Consider the following 25,590-nt stretch of genomic DNA (forward strand, 5'->3'; position numbering starts at 1 on the left):
TTTTAATGTCTTATTTATCTTAAATATATAGGTCTTATTTATCTTAAATAAATAGGCCTTATTTATTTTAATGTCTGATGTTAAAAATACTCTAGTTGAGTTATGCAATGTTGCATATACATAAACTTGTTAGGGATTTGAGCTCACTGTAGTAAATTGTTACCTTAAGTGTCAGTCTCCTCTTTTAAGTTAGATACCACCTTTTACACAGGGTGCCAGGACACAGTAATTAATACATTATACTTGTTCAATAAGTATTATACATCTTCAGTAAGTATTTTATTACAAAAATAGATTGTTTTGTAAATTATATCTTTGTGATTTTTTGTTTTTTTACTCTCTATTCTTAGATTTAAAATGTGTTTATTCTTATTTACTCCATTTTCTTTTTTAACTTTTTTTGCTACTAATATTTTTACTTTTTAAAATACCTATTAATAGAAGTTTCTAGATGAAACAAATTTTTGTTGTCTCCTCTTAGCAAGAAGACCATGAGATCTCTAAATCTAGAGATCTCATTTAGAAAATCTAAAATATCTAGTTAATCAATCTTTCAGTAAACAGATATTTAAATAACATAAATTTTAAAAATGGCCTATTTCCAGTGAACATACAGAGGCTGGTCTTTAATGTGAATAAATAAATGCATTTGAAACCAAAATAAATAAATAAATAAAAGGTTCTTAGGTATTGTAAACTTTGACTGAAATAGATAGTTAAAAAAAAAAAAAATCAAACCAGAAAGTAGTAAATAGAATAAGCATGTACATGTATTCAGGTTTTTAAGAAACTCAGTCATTTTTATTCTCTCCTTTGGTAGTTCCAGTAGGATTATTTAGGTTTGAGTTATGTGTAAAATCTAACAAAATAATAAGAGATAAACACATTTCACTCTTGGTATTTCAAGAAAAGGACTATATTAAAAAATTATCACAGGATCTCTGACTTTTCTCTTACACTTTACCTTTCCTTATTAGTGGTGGAGCAAGCTATCCTATACAAGCTTTATTAGTAATAAAGATGATATTTAGGTTATTCATTTATTCTACTTGAATGAGTTGGTTCAGAACTTAAGTAGGGAAATGTGCTGTTACATTGAACATATTCATACCCTAAAACATATGCAGGAAGATGGTAGGAATCCAGCTACACAGAATAATTTTAGAGCTAGTAGGAATGCGAATCAACGTTTATATCAATCATTATTTCGCAAACAAAGAATGTATTGTCTAAACAGGTGAATTAACTTTTTTAAGGCTTACGGTTAATTTATGGTAGAAATATACACTAAAACTCCAATTTGTTGACCATCAAGGTCATGGGTGTTAAAGACTCCTTCCAACTGGCTGTATTTGAATATTCATGACCTACAAAGCCAGAGGACCTCAATTTTATATGTAGTTCCTTCTCTTATTACTTGTTATGCTATTTAGTTTTCTTTTCTGCAAATTGTAAAAAGCATTCTGAAATAGAATAGTATGTATGTGTGAACAGTCATCTGTAAACTGAACTGTTGAATAAATATCCAAGCTCATTATACTATCACAGTATAACTCTTTTTCTAATCTACATCATAAGGAGTAAAATATAAACTCTTAGTGAGTAAATATTTTAAAATATTAGTAGCATTTAGCAACGTTTAGATAATAAAATGTAACCAGACAGTTAATTTTAAATATATGAGTTTAAAATACATTCATTTGAAAGGTATTAAAGTTACAATAAAATTTATGATAATGTGAAATTAATATTTGTTATGTAAGATGAATCTAAAGCTTTACTAATATGCCATGTAGCTGTTTTCCTAGCTAAACAAATAAGCAAAAAATCCTTATTCACACTGCCATTCATTTTAGATGTTGTTTATCTTTTCTGACCCCTTTTTCACCTTCTAAACAAATTTCATTTGCATTAATTCGCATTACCTTCCATTTTGTTACTATATTTGACAGTTATTTTAGCAACAAACACGAATCACAAAAATATTTCTCTTTAAGTAAAAATAATGGCTTTAAAATAATGTGTTATATTCTCAATTAAATAGTTCGAGAAAATAGGCAGTTTCAAATGAATAATTCTCATTTATTCACTCTTCTTTCTTTTTAATTTCAATTTTTATTCTAGATTCAGGGAATAGATGGCAGATTTGTTCCATGGGTATGTTGTGTGATACTGAGGTTTAGGGTAAAATGGTTGATACACCCTTCTTTCTATCTATCAGTGTTACGTATGGGATGATTGTACTGATGGTGTCTCTGCATGCATGATGATATTCCTAATCCCAACTTTACTTTATAACCTCACATCAAAGTAAAATAATTTTATATAAAAGAAAGAAAAAAACAATCTGGATATATTAACTTTAAACATATCTTTTCTTACAAAGTGACATTCTACTAAGAAATATTTTTTTTTAATCTAAAAGGCAAGTTCCTATATTTTATAAGTTATTTTGTAAAGTATTCGATCTAATTTTGATAATTTGTTGTAATTTTTAGAGCATTCTCATCAACATTCTTTATTTAAAATTGGACTCCAAAGTAATGCATAATAATTATTTCTAAGATGCTGAAAATTGACAATATTTAAAACTGGATTCAAGTCCATCAGGTAAGTCATATCAAATTTAAATTACTATTGAATACTAATTTTGTAATCACTCAAGTTAACTGTAATTATTTCAAATGGTGCCAATAATTTTTCGTTAATTTTATTTATTCAATTTTGACGAATATTTATTGGATGCTTACTATGTTAGAAATTGACCACTCTTGAAAATGACGATATTGTAGTTTCACTGATGCCATCACTATACTTAAACTATATGCAATAAATCAGGAAAATTGCTACTTTAGGTTAATTAACATATCAAACTGTATATAATATTGGGGCATACACTGAGATTCTTGAAATACTAATACTCGAGTCGATTTCTGTTTTTGCCACTTGTTGTCTCAAATCATTTATTGACTGTTTGTGCTATCCTAGGGGGCCAGAAATGGCCTCTACATAGAGTCAGTTCATAGAGTTCTTCACACAACTCTTGTGGAACTCACCCTGCATTTCTCCTCTTTTTCTTGTGTCATGAAATGAGGTCAGAGGGGCAGTAAGGGCCAGAACAAGTTGAGTTTTCTAGGCCATCATATATATGTCTCTGGACTGAAATTGAAATTAAAAGAAAATGGCAGCCGGGCGGGGTGGCCTACGCCTGTAATCCCAGCACTTTGGGAGGCCCGACGCGGGCGGATCATGAGGTCAGGAGTTCGAGAACATCCTGGCCAACATGGTGAAACCTGTCTCTACTAAAAATACAAAAATTAGCCAGGCGTGGTGTCGCGTGCCTGTAGTCTCAGCTACTCTGGAAGCTGAGGCAAGAGAATCGCTTGGGCGGAGTTTGCAGTGAGCCGAGATTGTGCCCCTGTACTCCAGCTTTGGTGATAGAATGAGACTGCCTCTCAAAAAAAAAAAAAAAAAAAAAAAAAAAAAGAAAAAAAAATGCAAATGGCCTGCAGGAAAGAACAAGGTACCTGAGGCATCTCATCAGTAGTCTAATGAGAAAAGTGACTTAGTAGCAGTTCTAAAACAGCCTACACAGTTACTTCTGGAATTTGCTGCCAGAAAAATATTATTCTATCCTGAATTCAAGTCCTGTGATTGCCACCTAAGCAGAGCAATAGAAGTAGAATACCAAGTACAAAACAGTCCATCAAATGTTTCCTCTTTTATGCTTTGCTAGCACCCACCCACTTTGTTTATGTTTTTATACTATCCATCTCATATACACCCTCAGGCAAATGTGCACATATCCCAGAATAGTAATACACAAAGTGCCACAGCACACATAATTATTCTATCACAGCTTAAGTTGATATTTTTAGAGTGTAGAAGAGAATGTGAAAGATTCCTCTCCCGCAGATGAAATGTTATTTGCTATTCAGTCTTGAAAGATTATTAGCACTAATAAAAACTTTATAACTAGGGAAACTTCTATAAACTATCCCATCTATATAGTGTTTGGCAGATATATAGAAGAATAAATTTTAGAAATTCCAGGAGAAGAAGAGAGCTCAAAAACATTACAGTGTACCACACTGATGTTAAGATGCTTAACCTGGAGTATGCACCATCACCTTGGAATTATCAGGTGAAATTCTGTGCTTTTGTGGAGGACAGGACAAGTAACATTCTTAGAAAAGCAATATGAGGTTCAAGTACCTCTAGCTGCAGAACCTCCGAGGCAGGAAAAGAGAAATGTTTGATTCAAACATATTATTTCTCTCCTCCTATTTCTTCCCTCCCTTTACAAAGAGAATTTGCAGAGATTAAACATGAAAATAGCAATTGAAGAGAAAAATTTCTATTGTTGAATAAGTTGAGATGGGATTCAACAATGAACAAATATTCACTGAACCTCTTTTCTGTTTCGAGGCACTGCACTAGGCACCAGGGATACATTAAAAAAAAAAAAAAAAAATGACACTCACAGTTCCTGCTCTGATGAGTGCAGACAAGTAAGATGTTTGGATAATATTCTGTGATAAATGCTAGCTTGAATTTCAGAGTATTCAAGGAGCACTTAGTCTCACATGGACTTTAGAGGAAAAGGGAGATGGAGAGATTGACTATTCACCCTACCTTGGTCCAGTCTTTTTCTATAATTGCAGCCTATTCCTGAATTTTGGTCTACCTTGAATCTTTTGACACACAGATATACAGATATTCGTATGCAAACATAAATACATTTCAGCCTGTGATAGCTTTAATTAGAATCTATAAGAAGGGCTAGATCTCATTTGCCTTACTTCTCTCCTTCATTCTGCCTTGTACATATGCTCCACCCTTAAGTAGGCCCCAGTGTCTGTTGTTCCCCTCCTGTATCCATGTGTTCTTATCATTTAGCTCCCACTTATAGGTGAGAACTTTCAGTATTTGATTTTCTATTCCTGTGTTAGTTTGCTAAAGAAGTTGGGCTCCAGCTCCGCCCATGTTCCTACAAAAGACATGATCTAGTCCTTTTATATGGTTGCATAGTATTCCATGGTGTATATATACCACATTTTCTTTATCCAGTCTGTCACTGATGGGCATTTAGGCTAATTCCAGGTCTTTATTATTGATACTATTGCTGCATTGAAATTGCACATGCATGTATCTTTATGGAGAACAATTCGTATTACTTTGGGTATACAGTCAGTAACAGGATTGCTGGGTTGAATGGTAGTTTTGTTTTTACCTCCTTGAGGAATCACCACACTGCTTTTCATAGTGGCTGAACTAATTTACACTCCCACCAACCATGTTTAAGTGTTCCTTTTTCTCCACAATTTCATAAGCATCTCTTATTTTTTTCACTTTTTAGTAATAGCCATTCTGACTAGTGTGAGATGGTATCTCAGTGTGGTTTTGATTTGCATTTCTCTAATAATCAGTGATACTGAGCTTTTTTCATATGATTATTGGCCATATGTATGTCTTCTTTTGAAAAGTATCTGTTCATGTCCTTTGCCCGTGCTTTATGGGGTTGTTTGTAGTTTTGCTTATTAGTATAAGTTTCTTATAGGTGTTCAATATTAGATCTCTTTCATATGTATAGTTTGCAGATACTTTCTCCCATTTTTTTTTTTTTGTTGTCTGTTTACTCTGATGGTAGTTTCCTTTGCTGTGCAGAAGTTCTTAAATTTAATTAGATTCCATTTGTCAGTTTTTGCTTTTGTTGGAATTGCTTTTAGTTCTTAATAATGAAATATTCACCCACTCCTATGTCCATAATGGTATTTCACATGTTGTTTTCAGGGTTTTGGGTTTTGCATTTAAGTCTTTAATCCATCTTGAGTTGATTTTTTAATAAGGCGTAAGGAAGGGATTCAATTATAGTCCTGTGCATATTTGGCTAGCCAGTTATTCCAGAACCATTTACTGAATAGGGAATTATTTTCCTGTTGTGTTTTTTTGTCAGTGTTCTCAAAGATCAGATAGATATCTCTGTGTGGCCTTATTTCTGGTTTCTCTATTCTATTACCTTGGTCTATGTGTCTGTTTTGGTAACAGTAACATGCCGTTTTGGTTACTGTAGCCCTGTAGTATAGTTTGAAATTGGGTAACATGATGCTTACAGCTTTGTTCTTTTTGCTTAGGATCACATCGGCAATTTGGGCTCCCTTTGGGTTCCATATTAATTTTCAAAAAGATTTTTCTAGTTCCATGAAAAATGTCATTGGTAGTTTTACAGGTATAGCATTGAATCTGTAAATTACTTTGGGCAATATGACAATTTTAATGATATTGATTCTTCTATGAGCACGGAATGATTTCCATTTGTTTATGTCATCTCTGGAGCATTTGATAATTCTCATTGTAGAGAATTTTACTTCCTGGGCTAGCTGGATTCCTAGGTATTTTATTCTTTTTGTGCAGTTGTGAATGGGATTGTGTTCCTGATTTGGCTGTTAACTTGGATATTGTAGGTGAATAAGATTACTAGTCTTTTTGTACATCTGTATTCTGAAACTTTACTGAAGTTTTTATCAGCAGAAGTAGTTTTTTGGGGGCGGGAATCATAGGATTTTCTATTACACATATAGAATCATATCAGCTCCAAACAAGGACAAATAGACTTTCTCTTTTCTTATTTGAATGCCCTTTATTTCTTTCTGTTGTGTGATTGCCCTGGCCAGGACTTCCAATACTATATTGGAATATATAGGAGTGGTGAGAAAGGACATCTTTATCTTGTGCTGCTTTGAAGGGGAATGCTTTTAGATTTTTGCCATTAAGTATGATGTTGGCTGTGCATTTATCATAGATGTCTCTTATTATTTTGAGGTGTGTTCCTTCAGTACCTATTTTATTGAGAGTTTTTCACATGAGTGAATTTTGCACCTTTGAAAACTTTTACTGCATCTATTGACCTTGTCATGTAGTTATTTATTTATGTTTATGTGATGAATCAAATTTATTGATTGACATGTTGAACCAACTTCGCATCTCAGGGATAGAACTTACTTGATCATGTTGGAATAGCTTTTTGATATGATGCTGTATTCATTTTGTTGAGAATCTTTTCATCAATGTTCATCAAAAATATTGGCCTGAATTTTTCTTTTTTTGTTGTGTCTGCCAGGTTTGAGTATGAGGATGATGCTGTTCTCAGATAATGAGTTGGAGATAAGTTCCTACCTCTCATTTCTTTGGAATAGTTTCGGGAAGATTTGTACCAGGTTTTCTTTGTACTTCTAGTAGAATTTGACTGTGAATCTACCTAGTCTTTGGATTTTTGCGGCTGGCAGGCAATTTACTATTTATTCAACTACAGAGTCCAGGAATTTATTCACCTCTTCTAGGTTTTCTAGTTTGTTTTGTATAGAGGTGTTCATAGTAGCCTCTGATGGCTATTTGTATTTCTCAGTGGACTCGATGGTAACATTCCCTATGTCATTTGTAATTGTATTTATTTGGGTCTTCTCTCTTTTTTTCTTTATGAATATAGCTAGCAGCCTATCTCTCTTTCTATTTTTTTCGAAAAAAAAAAAAAAACTCTTAGATTTGTTGATCATTTGAATGATTATTTTTGTATCTCCATCTCCTTCAACTCAGCTCTGATTTGGGTTATTTCTTGTATTCTGCTAGATTTGTAGTTGTTTTGCTTCTCTAATTCTTTAGGTTGTGATGTTGGGTCGTTAATTTGGGATCTTTCTAACTTTTTGATGTGCACTTTTAGTGCTATAAATTTTCCTCTTGACATTGCCTTAGCTGTGTCTCATGCATTTTGGTGTGTTGTATCTTTGTTCTCATTAGTTTCAAATAACTTCTTTATTTCTGTGTTAATTTCATTATTTACTCAAAAATAATTCAGGAGTATGTTGTTTAATTTCCATGTAATTGTGTGATTTTGAATGATGCTTTTAGTAGTGATTTTTTTACTGCATTGTAGACTGAGAATGTGTTCTTACGATTTTGATTCTTTGGATTTTGCTGAGGATTGTTTTATTTCCAACTCTGTGGTCAGTATTAGAGTATATGTCATTTGTACACCATAAATTTCTAAGGACTTTATATCCATTATTTTTTCCTGTAGTTTATCCCTAACAAAAAGTACAGCATCTAACATATAGGCCCAATAAATACTTCTTGAATACTGTTATGAAACCATCCCAATTTGCAGTTGTAAAGTTGCCTTAGAGTGACTAAGTAACATGACTGTGTCCCAGAACTATAGCTCTCAGCTCCCTTTTCCAAGATAGTATCTGAGCCTCACTTGCTAGTTCAGCTTTGTCTACTACTCTTAGGCTGTTCTTTCGCTGATTCTTGTATTTAAGTTCACACCATAACAACGTATTATTCCTTTTTCCCATGATTTTACTATTATAACTATCAGAAATGTAATCATTTTTCTTAATGAAGTTACGTCTTGTTTCTTATAAACCAGGATATTGTTTTAAAATATTATCTGATAAATTTTCCTTCTCAATAGTTCTAGCAGCAGTTTCACCATTTAAACTACACTAATATATCCAGCTGCAAACATACAATTTTGTTTTGCAAATGATGACATATAAATTAGAACTCAATTTTAAAAAAGACTCACAGTCATTGCTCTAGAGAAGAGAGTAAAATGAAGACTTTGGGGGAACCAAAACTCAAACTCTTAGCTTTGATCAAAAAAAAAAAGTTCTTGAGACTTGATTAAATGAAACTGAAGGAATAAAATATAATAAATGATAAGCATCAGAATAACTCACACATAAATTATCTTCAATTACATTTCTTTGTTATAATTATTCACCATTTAAAACTTTTTAGTTATTATTAAAACTACTGCTTATTTAGAACCGTATCATTTGAGCTCTTTAAGCTGAATGTGTGTGTATACATATTTTATTCACAGCATTTTTATAGACTGTGGCAGCATAATTATTGATGAAAAATAAAATTTCATTAAAGGGAAAAATAAGTGTGCCATAAGATTCTGAAGAAAGTTAAATTGTTTGTGTATTTGATAGTTTCATTGGTATAAATTATAACAGATAACTTTACCATCCCGGTCAGACATTTTGTTTTAATTTTATTGACTTACATAATTCAAGGGTTATATACCTCTCAAGTACACAAAAAGTCCTAAAAGCTTATAAAAGTTCTTGTTTCTAAGCCTCATCATCCAATTCAATATCAGCAAGTCTGCTTGGGGACTTAGAAATCTGATTATTAAACAGTCACAAGACAGAGATGATGCTGATGTATGTAATCCAACAATCACACCGTTGAAATGTAGAATAGCCAGTAGGGCCTGTGACAAGGAAAGAGAAGGAGAATTTTCTAATAATGACAAGGACCAGTGAAATCAAAGTACAATAAAGTACCATGTAAAATGTACTTTAATTTCACTGTTTCTGTCATCATGAGAAAATTATTTTTTCCTAAGTGTATTCTTCTTGTTTGTAATATGAAAGAATAAATCAAATTTGAATTTTCAACACAAAATAAATTCTAATTAGGCTTTCAGTTTTTAACCTAATGTTAAATGGAATAACATTGTCCATTAAACACAAAATTAACATACAATCTTTTCCTCTTTCTGATCTTTTTTACTATAAACAATGTGATTTCAAGTTGTATTTTGTCTATAAGAAATATGTCCCTGAATTTCCTGGAGTGGAATGTAAAGCTGTGAGGACTATGCATTTGTAGTCTTGTGATTTGAGGAGATTAAATGTAATGATAAGACATTTTGGAATTATTAAAATAGAAACACTTATTTCAAAAGTTCTAATTTATAGTATAGTATGCTACAGAAAAAAAAAAGAAAAAGAAAAAGAAAGATTTCTGATTAGCCCAGATTCCATTTAGCTAAAATTAGATACTTTTTTTTAAATCAGGAAGAAGAAAAAAATGTAAAAGAAAAAAAATAAGCCTAAGCTAAAAAAAGGAAGTCTATCTGGCTTCCTAGATTTATCCTAGGGTGGTGTTCATTGAAGCCCAACTCCTACAATTACATCTGCAGAATGACTGTGACAGCATGTATAAAATGACAATCCAGAGACATTTTATGAGCTTTTATCAAAGACAGCTTGACTTTTACCACAATACTTCATAAGGATACTAATGCTTGTAAAAAAAAAAAAAATCCATATTATAAAGCCAAAAACAAAAGATAGTCATGTCAACTTATAGATTAGCAGAAAAAGCATTGGTTAACAGGAACTCTGGTACTTTAATTGCTACCTACTAATAACATTTAACCTTTATTTTGTGTTCCACAAGGCCAAAATATACTTACAGTATGTCGGTATTATTATTAGAAAATATATCCATCAGTATGACAGAAAAAGTGTGATTACCTACTTGCAAATTCCTCAGAATCGATAGGTATCAGGTCTATCACTGGAATTCAGGACTTCTTTCACTAAACCGTGCTTCCAGGTTCAGAGTTAAAAAGGAATTTTTAACACCCTGTCTAATGTAGCTGTCTGTTAATTACAATTACCCCAATAACATTCACTTATTTTATGTTATGTATCATTATCTGTAATATTGTTCCTTATGTATAACTAAAAGGTATATTCCATAAAAGTGGTACCATGCCCACTCTGTTCTCTGCTGTATTATCTTAAAGTATGAATAGGGTAGAGTACACACTCTACCACACCACCACACCCAGCTATTTTTTGTATTTTTAATAGAGACGGAGTTTCACCATGTTGGCCAGGATGGTCTTCCTCTCTTGACTTCATTATCCACCTGTCAGCCTCCCAAAGTGCTGGGATTACAGGCATGAGTTACCGTGCCTGGCCAGAAGATATTCTATGAATGTATCTGTTTACAGTTTTCAGGAATTGCAAAGAGTCTGAGATTGTATCATGCTTGCAAGCTCACAATTTAGCCAGCCACTGTTTCATAGATGTTGACAGAAGCTGCAACTCCTGGGCCAGGGACAAAAGACTCACAGTATAACAGATGGATAAGCTTCAAGTTCATATCAGTTCTCCTTGTCCCCTGCAAGTTATGTTCAGATATATATGGATAATCTTAGTAATACAGACTTCCAAAGTCAATATTGGTAAAATGCTTTTTAGATGAAAAATTGTTGACTGTCACTGTGCTAATGGTAACAATTTGCCTTACCCTTGTGGTGACGATCTAAACAAACACATGGAAAGAGAAACCAGCTTCAGACAAACTTCATTTGATAAGAATATATCAAAACAGGACTGTAATCAGGGAATATGCTGATCATCTGTGAATGGAAATCATTATTTAAAATGTTGGTCATATAGATTCAATAGTCCAAAAAAAAGAAAAATTTTCAGTATCATATTTGTTGTACAAACTTAACAGTTGGATTAAAATGAAAGGATCAGTTATTAAAAATAAGGGAACAGCTTATTTTTTTTTAAATTCACAATTTATGAATAGGGACATTGCATGCCAGGTCTCCTCAGAAGAAAGATCAAAATGACCAGTGAATGGTCAGGATTTGAGTGAAAAACGGAGGGAAGACGGCCAGGAACTCTCAAAGAGCTTATGGGAAGAGGCTAGGGAGCAAAGAAAGAAAGCTGCAGAAGTCTGGCTCAGACTAACCCCGGAGGAATTCATAGCTCAGTGGAAAGGATAGGTGGGAGTACTTCTTGTTTTCCCTCACCCCTCTGGCAATCTGATCATTGCTAAACTGTGGGAAACCCCTCCACCCTCATGAGACATGTCAACACAAAAGTTGGTGATTACAGAACTTCTTGGGACCAGAGAACCTGGTGGCCTGCTCAGGAAGGCATGCCACACCTCCTTCAGACCCAAGCTGAGATGGCAGGCACCACACTGATAGTGCACTTGAGATGCCACTGCCCTGTCTGGAAATCCTCTGCTCTTAAGCCATTGCACCACCAGACCATATACAAACATACCCCACAACCTGCTTTAACTTTGGCAAACACAGGGATTGTTAATTCCCTGCGTGGTTGTGGGACCCCTGGGTATCTAACCCTCAGTGTAGATCACCCCTAAGGAGAAAGGAGCACAGCCCACCAAATCACCTTTTGGGACAAAGAAAATATGGGTGTGTTGCCATCTGCTAGAGGAGGAACCACCAGTACCCAAGCGAAAACATGGAGAGGGGATCGTCTCTTGCCTCTCACTCTCCATTGCACTATTTTAGCTGCAGCAGCAGTTCTTGCCATCACATCCCTATGACCATGCACAGAAAGAAAGCACTTTTTGACCTTTCTGATGGCTTCACCCTCATTGAACGTGAATGTGTGTTGAAAGAAAGTGCTTTTTATGCTTCTTTGTTGGCTCCACAACCACTGAAGATATTGAAATAAAGCACTTCAAGGCTTTTACAGTGGCTCCATCCCTGCTGAAAGTGAGCCCATGGTGAATACAGCTTTTACAAAGGGTGGAGTCCAACTCCTCCTCCCTAAACAGAGCAACAGTATCCTGGCAATGAAGTACGGTCCATGGAGCTGCCTGACCCAAACTAGGGAAAGAGGCTGTGTTCCCAACCCCCATCCTACTGGTGGTTGTTAGAGAAGTGAGACCATGGCCTACAGCCATACTCTGTCCGAGAACCAAAAGACAAAGCCTTTATGAATGGAATGTCATGACTCCTGCAACAGGGGCATGATAGGAAAGTGAATTATGCTCTCTGGGTCTGGAGGAGGAGCTGAGGCACATCCTCACTCCTTCACCTGAGGCTTCAGCATACCACATTCTCTTCCTTTCACCCACTGTCATGGAGAATGCATCCACTGGGTGCCAGCTTACTGGCCAGCACTTATGCTTAAGCATCATTTGCTGGACTTCAGCCTGAATTGTACTATCAAACAAAAATACTTCCCTACAATGAGCAGCATGTGAAAAAGTCACCTCATGAAACTTTCTGGAACAAAGGAATCAATACAAAACTTAGGACCTCTGAAAGCACCCAGAAACAAGCCAATCAATCATATACAACATACACCAGTCACGCATTCAAGGGAAAAAAATTTTTAAAAATGTAAAAAGCTGCATTCAAATGATAGAAAATTGTCAGCTTCATCGGAAGAGAAGGAATTAGCACAAGAACTCTGGCAGTACAAAAACCAAGGTGTTTAATCATTTCCAAAGGATCACATTAACTCTTTAGGAATGGATCAGAACCAAACTGAAATGTCTGAAATGAGAGACATAGAACTCAGAATATTAATAGCAAGGAAACTCAGTGAGATCTAAGAGAAAGTTCAAATTCAATACAAAGAAGTGTGAAAAACAATCCAGGATATGTAAGATGACACAGCCATCAAAGAAACAGACAGAATTTCTGGAATTGAAAATTTCACTATAGGAATTTCAAAATACAATTGGAAATGTTAATAATAAACACAATCAAGCAAAAGAAAGAATTTCAGAGCTAAAGGACAGGTCTTTTGAATTAACATCATCAAATAAAAACAGAGAAAAATAATTTTAGAAAACAAAACCTTTGAGAAATATGGGAAAGAGAGCAAACTTATGACATTTTGGTATTCCCGAGAAAGAAGAAAAAGTAGACAACTTATAAAAACATATGTGAGTGTATACTTCAGGAAAATTTATTTGATCTTGCTAGAGAGGTTGACATGCAGGACAAGAAATTCAGAGAAATCCTGAAAGATTCTGTACAGGATGATGATTCTCAAGACACAGTAATCAGACTACCCAAGGTCAATATGAAAGAAAAAAAATCTTAAAAGCAGTTAGGGGAAAGGGCCGAATTATCTATAAAGGGAATCCCATCAGACTAACAGTGGACTTCTCAGCAGAAACCTTACAAGCCAGAAGAGATTGGGAGCCTATGTTTAGCCTTTTAAAGAGAAAAAAATGCCAGCCAAATTTTTTCATCCTGCCAAAGTAAGGTTCATAAACAAAGGAGAAATAAAGTCTTTCCCAGACAAGTAAACACTCAGTAAATGAATGACCACCAAACCATACCTACAAGAAATGCTCAAAGAAGTTATAAACACAGAAATGAAAGAACAATACTTTCTATCACAAAGCACATTAAGTACAAAGCCCATAGATCCTATAAAGCAACTACACAATAAAGACTACAGTGTAACTAGTTAACACTATAACAGAAACCAAACCTCAAATATCAGTATTAATCCTGAACATAAATGGCAGAAATGTTCCAGTTAAAAGACAGAGGGGCAAATTGGTTCTAAAAAGTAAGCCCCAATCTCTACTGTCTTCAAGTGACCCAGTTCACATGTAACGACACACATAGGCTCAAAGTAAAGAGAAAATAATTACCAAGCAAATGGAAAACAAACTAACAAAAAGAGTAGAGGCCAATTTTCTTGTATCAGATATAACAGATTTTAAAACAGCAAAAGTAAAAAAAGCACAAAGAATGGTACTTCATAATGATAAAGGAGTAAATTCAGCAAGATTTAACCAATCTAAATATATGTGCACCCAACATTGGAGCAATCATATTTATTTAAAAAAATTACTACTAGACTTAAGAAAAAGACAGTTATACAATAATAATGGAGTACTTCAAAAACCAACTTATGGCATTAGACAATTCCTCAAGAAAGAAATCTAATAAAGAAATTCTGGACTTAAATTGAACACCTGACCAATGGTCTTAATGGATATCTATACATTCTTCTCGTATGTACATGCAACATACTCGTATACACTTGGAACATACTCCAAGATTTACCACACGTTTGGTCATAAAGCAAGTCTTAGTAAATGTGTAAAAACTGAAATCATACGAAGCACCTTCTTAACCACAGTGGAATTAAAATAGAAATTAATAGAAAAAGGAACTCCCAACACCACCTACAAAAACCAAACAATTTACTCCTGAATGACTTTTGGATAAGCAACAAAATTAAAACAAATAAAAAAAAAATTTGAAACAAGTGAAAATAAAGACAAAACATACCCAAACCTCTGGTATACTGCAAAGCGGTGTTGAGAGAAAAATTCATAGGGTTAAACACCTATATCAAGGGGTTAGAAAGATCTCAAATTAACAACTTGACACTGCATCAAAAGGAATTAGAAAAATAAGAACAAACCCAAAGATAGCAGAAGAAAACAAATAACTAAAATCAGAGCAGCACTAAATGAAATTAATACCAAAACAACAACAAAAAAATACACAGTATCATAAAATGAAAAGTGGTTGTTTGAAAGGATAAACAAGATTGATAGGTCACTAGCTAGGGTTAAAAAGAAAAATAGAAAAGCATATTCTCAAATCTTTATAAAACTAAATTTAGAAATCTCAAACTATTTGGAAATTTTTTAGAAGTCTAGTAAATAACTTATGAGTTAAGGAAGACCCAAAAGAAAGTTAAAAATATTTTAACTAAATAAAATTAAAAATACAAATTGTAAAACTATTTGTATGCAGCTAAAGCAGTACCCAGAAAGAAATGTATAGCATTAAATGCATATCTTGCAATATAAGAAAGACCTAAAATCAATTACCTAAGCTTCTATTTTAGGACACTAGAGAAAGAAGAGAAATATAAACCTAAAGCATGTAGAGGAAAAGAAATTATAAATATTAGCATAGACTAATAAAATTTGAAATGAACAAAACAATGCAGAAAAATTACAAAACAAAGAACCAGTCCCTTGACAAGATGACTAAAATTGCTAAACCTTTAGTTAGGTTAACCCAAAAAAATGAGGATCTTAATTACTAACAGCAGAAATTGTAAAGGGTCATCACTACTGATCCCATGGACATTAAAGGAATATTAAAGGAATAGTATAAACTATTGCATGCCTTCAAATTTGATAACTTAGGAAAACATGAGCAAATTTCTCAAAGATACTATCAAAATGTACACAAGGAAAATCATTATATTAATAGCCTATGTTTTCAAAAATATTGAGTCAAGAATAATCTCTGTAAAAGAAAATACCATTTTCAGATGGTTTTACTGGTAAATTCTGCCAAACATTTAAGAACTAAGTAATACTAATACTCTACAATTGCTTTCATAAAATAAAAGCAAAAAGAACACTTTCTAGCTTGTTCTATGTTACCAGCATTACTATAATATTACTCTAATACCTAAATAAGGTCAAGACATTACAAGGAAGAAAAAGTACAACCCACATGTCTTGAGTTTAGATGTGGAAAAAAGTCAACAAAACATTAACTAATAGAATTAAGCAATGTATAAAAATTATGTATAGCAATCCAATGGGAATTGTCCAACTTATGGATGGTTGGTTCATTATGGAACAATCAATCCATGTAATCTGCCATACCAGCATAATTATATGACCATATCAATTGATGCATATGAAGCAGTGAATCAATTCCAACACCACTTCAGAATGAAAGAAAAACAAACTCTCTAGGAGTTTCACACTGGGAACATAGGGGAAATTATTCAATTTGATAAATAACATCTGTAAGAACCCACACTAACTTGATATGGAAAGGTGAAAAGCAGAATGCATTTCTTTAAAATCAGAAACAATGTAAAAATCTATTTCTCACCATTCCTATTCAACACTGAATTGGAAGTACTAGCCAGTACAATAAGACAAGAAAAGGAAACCAAGAAAATTAAAAAGGAAGCAAGTAAACTGTTTCTATTAACAGATGAAATGATCATCTATGTAGAAAAATCTAAAAGAATAATGAAAAAGAAAACCTCCTAGAACAAAGAAGCAAGAATAGCAAAGTCAGAAATCATGGGCTAATACACAAAAGTCAATTACTTTTCTACAAACCAGCAATAAACATTTGGAAAATAAATTTTTAAAAATATTTGATTAGCATCAAAATAAATAATAGTTATAAATCGAGTCAAATGCATATGAAATCCGTAGACTGAACACTACAAATCATGAGAAAAAAGGTCAAATAAATGGAGAGATAGTCTATGTTCATAAATTGGAAGGCAACATATTTTTAAGATGTCATTCCTTTCCACTTTTCTAATCACTTAATGTCACTTCAATCAAAATCCCTGTAGGTTATTTTAAAGATATTGAAAAACTAATTCTAATGTTTTTGGAGGACAGCAAAAGACTTAGAAGGATCAACACAATACTAAAGAAGAATAAAGTTGGAGGATACAGACTACCTGACTTCAAACCTTACTATAAACCAAAGTAATAAAATGTAATCTCACACAAATACACTAAATTGATCTTTGGGAGAGGTGCAAAGAAGTCAAAGAAGTGCAAAATAAGTCAAAGAAGAAAGAAAAGTCTTTTTAAAAAATTGTTCTGGGCAAAATGGACAGGAGTTGCAGTAGTTGCTGAGTATACCTCATCTAACAGCACACACAAGAACTTCAGAAATGACTGCATTGTGTGTCTCTCATTGTATCTTACCTAAAGTAGAACTTATGCTAAGAGTCTATTTATCATCTGCTCTCCATCAAAAATTGCTTCTCCTGATGAACTGCAGTGGCATTCAAGATCCATGGGAAGTGTTTTGCAAAAACCTTCATAAGGTCTGGCTATTTTTCTTTTTCTGATGTAGATCCCTTTGAGGAAAGCTAATAGATGATTCACAGATTGTGCTAATGACCAACTTTACATGCCTTCCTCAAGGGTATTTGTCCTCCCATTTATAGGGGCTGGGAATCCATTAATGATGTCTGGAGTTTGGTAAAGTATTGTCACCTTATAATAGTGTATAAAATTTGAATTTCATTTGCCAGATCAAGAATGATTGCATTTATATAAATCAAGTTAGACTTTAACATACTATACACAATTTTATTATTTAATATTCCATAAATACTTTTATCTCTAAAAGAGACATTAATGAATCAAAACATTTTACTTATCATGGCACTGCCACCAGAGCCACTTCTGTCTTGGGAACTCAATCATCCTTCAACAGAGAATATTTGTTACTATTCTGTTTCCCTTTCTCACTAACTTCTAAATAAAAATCTATGATAAATGTATCTGATTGGTGGACCCAACACCCTAGTGGTACAGAGGTAAAAAAGTAATTTTTTGATGAGAGCAATGCACACAAATTAAGAGATTGTCCTGAGATCTTGGATTTACTGTTTATAAGGTCTGTGTCTTGGGAGAGTTGGTTACTCGTTGTGCCTTACTTTATTTATCACAAAAATGGAAATAATAGCACTGTACTTACTGTATGGAAGATTCTATTAGTTAATTATCATAAAATTCTTAGACAAGTGCTGACAGGAAGAACTAAATTAGTATTAGTTTCTTAACAAGATTATCATTATCATAAAGTTATTATTTTGATCATCAATGTCATGAATATTTGACATGTTCAACCTACTTATGGGACACAAGTTCTGCCTTTTACCAATATTTGTAAAATCAGAAGTTTCCAAGTTTAGAAGTACAATTTAATTATGGGGAGTCAAAAAGAATAATAGCATTACATAAAATTGTTCCCAACTCATAACCTGTTAATCAAATTTTTATTAATTCCTTTTATCCTACAAATCAGAAGAAAATTTACCCACCTTTCAATTCTAAATTATAACCATCAAAGTTGAATTTTTGTATCTGGAGCTATTGATCATCTCTTGGTACTCACTTTGCCCATAGAGTTAAAATTCCAGTTTTAGGAGACTTTCATGTCATTGTATTATTCTATTATGTAAGAAAAACCTCATTAATTATGTTATTTTATTATACCATCCTCTATTCTGTCTGGGTGGAATATTATTACCCACTAATAAATGATGTTTTGAAAAATTATTGAGAGCAAAATCTGTATTATTATTATTAATTTGGATAGAGATTAGGTCTGGTCATGTTTCCCAGGTTGGTCTTGAACTCCTGGCCTCAAGGGATCCGCCTGACTCAGCCTCCTAAAGTGCTCCAATTACAGGCATGAATCACAGCACGTGGCCCAAAACACTTGCTTTAAAAGTGAGTGATTATACCAGATATCCTGGGAAAATTGCTTAGTCCAGTCTCAGAGAGGGTAGGTTCAGAAGACCCTGACATACGTATCTTGTTATGACAGAAAATGAAAATGTGATCAAAAAAATAATTCAAGCATGTTACAAAGACCATGAAACCAAACCTCATCATAATTTGTAAAAGTACGTGTCTGGTGCTTGAGGATATTTAGGAAAATAATAGGAGAAAACGGATTGAAGCACACTTAAGAGTGGCGCGGGTGTATATAATTTATTTCATCTTTACTTTGAAAAAGTAAAGTGAGCAGAGTGGCGAGGGGTGTGTGAGCGAGCGAGTAAGCATGGGGTCCTGCCACTGCGCACAGCCAAACGTGCTGACAATGTTCAAACTCCACACAAGCAGAGACCACAGATAGAGGCTGATTTTTTTCATCAACATTATAAGAAAACAATGTTACCCAAGGACCTGCTGTACCTGTATTAAAAGTGTGATTTTCTCAGCATGAAAACACTAGAAATTATAGCGCTTAATAGTTTTTTTGTATGTTTTAAATGTCTGTTGTTTTTCAGTGTTACCATTAGAGACCAGAAGGTTTACTCAACAAATCATTCTCCTATGAAACAATAGATATAATTGGAAGAAATAACAGTCAATACTTTTCATTAGAAAAAGGTCACAGGCAAAGTAAGTATACACCTTGCCACTTTGAAATGTATTTTGGATTGAGGGACAGATCTTTTGCATCTAACCCATTAAAGTTCAGGTTTTCAGGGTTTTTTGTTTTTTGTTTTTTTGAGCACAGGAGTAAGAAAAAGGGAATTTGCTTTAGGGGCATGAAACCAAAATATCAGAATGATAGGACTAAAATCAACAGAGTTTAGACTTCAGTAGTCAGAATAAAATACTTCTAAAATATTCCAGATATTGTACAAAACCACAGATAAATATGCACAGAAGTCATTAAGCATATTTTATTATTATTAATGAATATGACATTTAAAGCTATGTGTATTCTCCATGTCAAAATCTTCCTTAGTGAATAAACCCAGGGCTGCCCATAAATACACCATGCAAATGTTGGATCACCTCAATGGAGAATTAAATACCATATTTTATTAAATGAAAAGAATACAATATTGAGTACCCTAATGGTGGATTTCCCTACCAAAATTGGTTGACAAATCTTCAGTGCTGATGATTATAATACAAATTATAAATCATTGCTAATTTTATCTGTTATATCGTTGTGGAGACCTATAGTTCTATTAATCATATTTAAACTTCAAATTTTTAATGTATTGTTATCAGCACAAAACCACAAAATATTTGTTGAAATTATTAAGAGCTAACTAGCTCATGTGGCTTTTGCTAAAAAAAAAAAAAAAAAAAAAAAATTAAATCATTGCATTTTTTTTTAATTAGATACATGGCAAGTTCCCAGTCTTTCATGTATTAACATAACAAGTGAGTTTCTTTGTAACTAAGACACTAAAAAAATCCAAAGATGTATTACTTTATGACCTCACATCTAATTTCTCTTATTCTTTGGTAGTAGACAAGGTGTCTCGCTGTCTCTCTTATGTGAATGGTTGAACATTTCTTGCAAAGGATGGAATACAGTGTGCTGTAGGAATTACGTAAAAAATCCTCAGTGAAGGGAAAAAGGCTCTGGAACCTTGGATGTCAGTTCCAAGAGAGACAAATTTATAGTTATAACAATCTGTCTTTTATAACTGATATATAAGGTCCTGGAGGTCTTTTTCCCTATCACTAATAATTTTCCATGCATTTCCTACAATATGAAAAAAACTATGTGTAACATTTAGATATTGTTGCTACACATTAAATGGAATTTTGTTAAGTCTGTTTTAGTTTCATACTCAAAAATCAATTTTAGTATTAGATTAAAATTTTGTTTTTAATAAAAATAAGACTTCTTAACCATTGCAATAAATATACGTTAAAATTAGGTTTGCTCAGCAATTTAATATTGCACCAGTAACCAGTAACAAAGCAGCTATCTGCTTTTGTGGTATAGTAGGCATCAAATGAGGTATGTTCTCTTTGGGACTCATTTTTAAAGGTGTGATTATAACTCACAGAACTGCAGCAGAAATGCAAATGACATGGATTAGTGGCCTGAAGATCTAAGCAAGTTCTTCAAAGTGACATTTACCATGGACTGTCTAAGGCATTGATAGAAAATAATAACTGTGTCTCAATGAGGCTAAAATATTGGACAGCACGGTGCTAGAAAATTATCCTAAAGCTGCCTGAAATCATATAAAAATACTGATCAATTATTGGGGCCATTTAGGCGCAGGAGCCCATTCCATCTATACATTAATAATTTCCTTTTAATGATTCATTTCTGCCTTTGACCAAAATGGTACTAGTTTGTCAGATTTACGCACAGGAGTGTAACAATATGGATTTCTCTGGTCTGTGAGCATGGTATATATATGACTTAATTTATTATTATGCTTGCCTTTGTTTTTGTAGCAATATTTTGTAATTTTCATTGTACTGAGTATGCATATGTAATTAGTTATCACTAAATATTTTATACTTTGAATGCTGTTAAGTACATTTTTAAATTTAAATTTTATATTTTATTGCTAGTATAGTAAAGTACAATATCTTAGTAGTGTTGGTTACACAAATATATATACTTTTTACATTTCATTGAACTCTGAACTTAAAATAGGAAATTAAATAGGGAATTTTATTACATGCAAATTGTGTCAATAAATTTGATTCAAGACTAATTTTGGTAATCTACTGCACAGGCTTTTAGAGATCAATAAGTGAAATAATGCATGTAACATGCTTATCACAGTTCTTAACAAAAATATAGACTTGAAAACAATTATCTATTATTATTTTTGAATTCTGTATTTAGATATATTTTATTTACTATATTTTTTTTGTGATACACATACTTGGGAATTCAAGAAATATAATCTTTATATGGAAACATAACATCTTGCTGGATAGTTCTTAATATCTTAACTCTTTTCATACAGAATCCGTGTAAAGACAGGGGATGTTGCTGACTTGCATTTTTCAATATGAACCCTTGGAAATTATTGTTGGTTGAATGCTTTTAGCTTTCTTGCTCACACCTCTTTCTTGCTTCCCAGAATTAAACCACATTTCACTTCTAACTTAATAATAGTCATGTTAAGAAAAATATTATTTGTGTGCTTAGCTCACTTTTCCTTTCCTCAAAGTTATTTGCTAATACAAAACACCTCTTAGAGCACGATGACTGTGTAGTGTTGGACAAAAGTTTTGCTCTCTTCATGAACTTCATCATTTATTATTATATCAACTCTCTCTTCTTTCATCCACAATATACTTGGCATTAGAATTCAAACACCTCTAAAAGTGTATTTATATTTAGTGTTAATTACAATAATAAATGAGAGTAACAATAATCATTATATATAATGTGCAAAATTTCAGGCAGTTTTTAAGTGTTTTACATGTATGTACTATTTATTATGCAAAATGATTAGGAAATGAGTGCTAATTTTACTCCTATTTGCAAATGAATTTGTAGAACAGAGTAATTAAATGACTTTTCTAATGTTTTATAATTTTTAATTATCTTCAAACCAAGGGGGTTTGAGTCCAGCAGCTAGGATCTGAAACATGATATTCCACTACTCAAAATTCCATTTGTTAATAAAATGAGTAAATTAGTTACAATGAATTATGGAACCTAAATTTTCCATAGTTAAATCCATTCACTTTTTATCCGCTAGTGAAAACATAATGATAAACACGGCCTTGGGCTCAGATATTCACTGGTGAAATACGTATGTTATTACTGCTAAAAATGGAATCAGGTACCACATCATTGATGTGAATCAGATCAGTTATGTGAATCTTCCTAGTTTATAAGACATGACAGCATGAATATGAGAAATGGAGAAAGATCAGTTACTCAGCACTTGATTGAATCCTCATTGTGGATGAATGCTTTGGCATGAGCCAAGTGAATTCCTCTTAAGCTCACATGTGATTTCCACTTATGGTGGTGAAATCCAGTTAAATCGCATGTGCTGCATTTAAACTATTTAAAAAGATGCAGGTATGTTTTCCTTTTTCTATAAGGTACTTGATTAGTGACCAATCTGAGCTCAGTTTTATTACCTTCTTTATTCACAAAATGAGCTTATCTACAGTTTTTAAAGAGCAGTGGGGGAAAGACTCTCATTCTGTCATCAAATCCTGCGCTGTCCAAATTTTTTTTTTTTTTTTTTTTTTTTTTTTTTTTTTTTTTTTTTTTTTTAGTTAGATAATGCTCTGTTTCAGAAGTTTCTACAAATAAAGCTACTGGAAACAGCTTGCAGAAATAGAAGTATACTATAGTAAACACTAACTTTACATTTATTCTTAATTTTAATTTTGTTGCTAAGGACCACTAAAAACTGACAAAGGTTATTTTGGTTTTGTTCAATTGTTTTAAAATTTAAGTGCCACTTGTAACCTGGTACATAATAGAGAATAATCTAATGATTGGAGCAAATTTACAGAAACAAAGTAAAATTCAAATAGGTGGATTCCATTATTTGGAACGTTAAATCACAAAATAAATCATATTTTAAAAAATAATATTAATAGTTATACTAACAAAAAGCCCCTGAGAGTATGATTTAAGAGAAAAATTAAGAAGACCAATAACTACGCTTGAAAATGTTAACATCAGAAGTCAAAATAAGTAAATATCATTTTGTTAAATATTTTCCAATTAATGAAACAGAATAGAGAAAAAAATAGAAAATTGTTACTTTTAAAATATCTATGCCATAGAACAGAAAGGTAAATATGATGCCATTGTAATTCTACTTGAATTACTGCTAAATTTATTTACATTCTTCATTATTTTAACCTGAAAGAAGCCCTTGAGGTCATAACAACCATTTTAAGATTCCTACTTTTAGTACCTTACTTCAGTCTCAAATAAAAATTTGGGAGTCATTGAATCTTAGCCCTTAATTGGGACTTTAATTGGGCCTTTGGTGCCCTAATTATGAATAAAGTAATTATAGCAATTATAGATAAATTCGAGTAATAATCAGTAATTATAAATTAAGTCAATCTGAAGTACATTTGAAATACACTTACAAATGGCTCTTTAAAGTGATATTACCACCTCGAACATCATGTTGTATTATGCTTTGTATATCTCATACCTGGAAAAATATCTTCATTCCACAAATGCAAATATGTATTACTTTTCTTTAAAAGAATGGAGAATGGATTAAGAATTAAGTGAAATATATACACTATATATATATTTATATATAATTTATAATTATATATTTATATATAATATATAATTACATATTTATATAATTATATATTTATATAGTTTTATATATATTTATATACATAAATATATATATTTCACTTGATTCTTAATCCATTCTCCATTCTTTTAAACAAAAGTAATACATGTTTGCCATTTGTGGAGTGAAGTTTTTTTTCCTAAATTATGTAAACAATTCTCATAAATTACATGGGAGTTACTAGTGATAAGTACATGTTCATTGTTAGAAGTATTGAAATGCATGCACAATTCTGACAAAAAATATTTTGGAAGTAATTTTAATGTATTTTAAAATATTAAATCTATAATCATAAAATCTTTAAAAAGTTTTACCATATAAATTATTTTGAGCCATAAGTGTGATAACATTAAGTAATTAAGAAGAGACATCTGAAGTCAGGTGATTTCCATGCATTGAATATCTCATTTAATTTCACAACAAATGTACAGGAAATGGGATGACATTAATGGAGCTGATATTATGCCCATTTTGAAGATGATTAAACTTATGTTACAAATGCTTAAATAGCTAGCTAACTGTCTGTCCCACAGCTAAAACAATAAATGTCACAGTTGGGATGTGAGCAGAGATAGATTTAATTTTGAAACTGATCATCTTTTCAAAATACCATACTATTTCTTTTATAGGTGAATTACCAAAAGGAAAAATGAGTGCTTACTCTAAGTAGTTTGAATTTCTAGACATTTCTGAAAATAAAAAATACATTTTCTTCCTTACTACTGCTTATTTATTGAAACTTTAAAATGATTACCTCTGTTTTAATTCATCTTTTAGGTATGTCTCACTTATTTTTTAGCTTTTAACCACCAATGTTTGTTCCTCTCATTTTCTCCCATATGCTCCCTCTCTTAATTATATTTCTAATGAAATAGAACACAGTTAGTTTACGTTCTATTTAACTAAATCTGTGTGTACTGAATAAATGCAACTAAAACAGAGCCAATCCATTTATTACAATTGTCTTGATTAGAACTTTGACAAAAATAACTAACATATATTCTGGTTCATCATTTTAGACTAGATTTAGTTTCTGTCTGGAAAGTATTATTAGGGAAATGTTTATTGAACTCTCAGACAACTATCAAACCCTGGCTTATCTATTTGCGACTGTATGTTATAGTACTGCAATTTTCTCTTCTGAAAAATAAAGAAACAAAATTTCTCATTCATATTTGCTGAGAGTAAAACTAAAGAACAATAGAAACATTACCTAACTATGCTAGGCACATAGATGGAATGGATGCTAAAAAAATGGTAGGGATAATTATGGAAAGACTCTACTGAAGTAGTGATGGGAATGTATGCTAGTAATTATTTATAGCCATGAAACCCACTCCCAGTGCGTTTAAGCTGGATACTTCTA

Source organism: Rhinopithecus roxellana, chromosome 18 (assembly GCF_007565055.1).
Source record: "Rhinopithecus roxellana isolate Shanxi Qingling chromosome 18, ASM756505v1, whole genome shotgun sequence".
In the NCBI taxonomy this organism is placed as follows: Eukaryota; Metazoa; Chordata; class Mammalia; order Primates; family Cercopithecidae; genus Rhinopithecus; species Rhinopithecus roxellana.